The sequence below is a fragment of the Ochotona princeps genome, chromosome 16 (assembly GCF_030435755.1).
Source record: "Ochotona princeps isolate mOchPri1 chromosome 16, mOchPri1.hap1, whole genome shotgun sequence".
NCBI classification, from domain to species: domain Eukaryota; kingdom Metazoa; phylum Chordata; class Mammalia; order Lagomorpha; family Ochotonidae; genus Ochotona; species Ochotona princeps.
Window position 1 is genome coordinate 50,724,217 of NC_080847.1, and position 2,998 is coordinate 50,727,214.

General features: G+C 52.9%; 1 protein-coding gene across 2 annotated transcripts in view; it reads left to right on the plus strand.

Annotated features, from left to right (window-relative positions):
- The first annotated feature begins 1,711 nt into the window (after positions 1-1,711).
- HNRNPUL1 (heterogeneous nuclear ribonucleoprotein U like 1) overlaps positions 1,712-2,998 on the plus strand; it is a 32,966-nt gene continuing 31,679 nt past the window's right edge. Inside the window, exon 1 of one of the 2 annotated variants that reach the window (XM_012930597.3) lies at positions 1,712-1,784. The gene's annotated coding sequence lies outside the window, so the exon portion shown is untranslated. The remainder of the gene's footprint in view (positions 1,785-2,998) is intronic. The other variant, XM_058674799.1, reaches the window with a different exon arrangement.

Below are 2,998 nucleotides of genomic sequence, written 5' to 3' on the forward strand. Positions count from 1 at the left end.
GGCTTTGTGGTTCTCGATGATCTGGTCCAAAGATCCTGAGAAGGCCCCAGGGGGTTGGGTCCAGGAGCTCTGATTCCAGATTGTACTGTTCTAGGGACGAGTCCTTAGCGTGTGTGTGTGTGTGTGTGTGTAAAGTCTATAATTCTAGACATGAGTGAGGTAAGGCCTCCTCAGTTCTAGAAATCGGACATCCCCAGCTCTTGGATCTAAATCCTCTGGCCACAAGTGTCTAGATCCTGCAGCTTCAAAATTTTGTCTTGGCAAAGGTTACAATCCTAATGGTGGTACTCCATGTTGCAGGCTCTGGGTTCCTAAATTCTGTGAGATTTTAGAGCCTATGGGTCTGCAAATCTAGAGGCTGCAGTTCAAAAGTTCTAAAGGCAGAAAGTTTGTGGGCGAAGGTCCTGACATAGCACATTCTGTGACTTAGTCTCAGAACCTGAGAACCTGGATTGTACGCTCCTAGATGCTGGGTTATTAAACCCTGGGGTTCTGATGTTGGTCCCTCCTGCGTCTCAAGGCATCCTGCTGGTCCGAGATTCAAGATCCCAAACCCTCGAGGTACAGAGTTAGTTGTGACTAACTAGACACCAAAGTTCTAGTTCTTTCTAATGTCGGACACCTCTAGATTCTATGTGCATTCTACCTTCCTGGGAGTATTGTCCAGGACCACATTTCTAAAATCTTACAAGTTCCAGGTACTGTAGTTCTGAGACCCACACGTTCTCTGACTTGCAAAGTCAAGTCTAGTATATTAGGTACGAATTCAAGGTTCTGATCTCATTAGAGTGGTTCTGCACACTCCTAACCTGCTTTGGCACTTACTGCACTTCCCCTGTCCTCCCTGAGGGGAGGTCCTCCACCTCCCACTCCCAGTCTGTGCAATGCATTAGGGAGGCCTTCCTTTTCCCCAGGGGATGGGCCATCTCCCTACTTCTGGGCCGTGCTGCGCCCTTGAGCCAGTCCCTCCTCCCCGGTGTACAGCGTGGTGGTCTTTGGGGCTCAGATTACATAAAACTTTGGTCATCGCTTTTCTGTCTTGTCTTGTCTCGGGGCAGCTGGGATGTGTCCCCTCTCCCTGGCTATTCAGTTTTTCTAATAGTACCAGGAAGGGTTTGGGGGCATCTATTGAATTATTTCTCACTAAAGGAGTGTAAATGAACATCAGACATTCAGTTAAAAGAGACCCCATTGAGGGTCACAGACCCACACCCCAAAGTAACAGAAACATTCATGAATGGACATGCTGAGGCACACTCAAGTCAGAAATAGAGAGGCTGGAACTGAGACACACAAAGTCAGAAAAATAGACAAAGTTATGCAGAATCACAGAAGCACACGAAGTTTTGCAGATAGAATCCAGTGCATAGGCAGATAGCCAGTGGGATCTGGAAGAAACTAGAGCAACAGATACAAAATGTTTAGGAAACAGAGAGACCAACGAAATAGCCACAGACCCAGACATTCAGGAGAGACCAGGCCCGGGAACCCAGAGTTAGGAATGCGCTAGGGGACTCCTGCTCCTAGGAGCAGCCCACCTTCCCGCACTCTTTCCCTGGTGTGTCCTGCTGCTCTGGAAGAGGGACCTGTGGGCAGCGCCCGGACGCCCTCCGGCGGCGGCTGCCGAGAAACCCGCGGGATAGTTCAATCCGGGCCACAAACTTTTTTTTTTTTTTTTTTTTTTTTTTTTTGCCCTGGACAAATGCTTGTGCAAAGCTGGGAGGAGAGAGGAAGTCGGACGTGGGCGAGGGGCGGGGTGTCTGGACTGGAACCTCCGGGCCCACGTGAGTGTCTGTCCCGCGGGCTGCGTGGGTGCTGCGGCGTGTGCTGTCCCTCCACCCTCCTCCCCTCCTTCCCCGGGGGGGTCTTGGTCGTTGGATGCTGCCCGCCTAGGATGGGTAGGACCTTAGCTGGCTCCTGCACGCACCTTGCTGGGTGCAATGCCTCGGGTGTGACCCGAGCCCGTGGGGGTTTATCTGCCTAGGGGGGTGAGGGTGTGGGCGGAAGGCACCTGCAGCATCACCTTGGGAGTTAGAGACGGCAGGGAGGGATTTATTAGCCTGAGGCCTTGGAGCTCATCGGTGTGCACGCCCCTCTAACTACTAGCCAGATCTCCCAGACAGCGGTTGTTTGAGGTTGTTGAGCTAATGGGAGTGCCGGAAGCCCCTTTCTAGAACTGGTGGGGAGCGAGGAGGCTCTATGGCCGCGAACAGGAGCGTCCGCGGACGGAAGGGTGGCGTGAGGAGAGGGTGGGCGTCTGTGCTTCCCTTCACCACTTGTCGTTCTGTTTTCGGACCTACTGGACAAAGTTAAAAAAAAAAAAAGCCGAGTTCCAGCTTGTGAGTCTATTTAAATATCTATACTGGACACCCTCCCTCGACAGCGCAATTGGTGAGGCAAGCCTCTGGGAAAAGAAAAAAAAAAACAATGGCCAATCTGGTTAGTTTTTCCTCCGGCGACGCTTGGACACCGGCTCTAAGCGAGATAATAAAAGCAATTGGTGGAAGGATTGTTTTGAAACCGCCCTAACGGCAAGGGGCGGGTCTTTCGTGGATTCATCTCTTTCCGGTTGCCGGAAGGCCACAGGAAGGAGGCGTGTCCGCCGGCCCTCCGTGGGATTGGTCCTTGGCGGCTTCACCCGTTCGTCGTCCTCAAGGGGCGGGAGATCTGGACAAATCAAAACAGACGTTACAAAGACACTAGGCTGGATGCAAGGACTGCGCAGGAAAAGCCATGGGAACTCTCATTCTGAAATCCTATCGCTGATTGGTCGGAATCGTTACTCGCCTTCCCTCATTTGACCCTACAGCAGCGGGCGCGCGGGCGCTACCCAATCAGCTCGCGCTCCGCCTTCTGATTTTTCCCGCCCTCCGCTCAGGCCTCGACTTTCGACGTAGGCCAACGCTTCCTTCCCGGCAGCTTGTAGGCCCTCTCGCTGTCGTCATTTTGAAAGCCGTGCTCTGACTGGCTGAATGTCTCGGCCCGCGCCCGTTGCCCC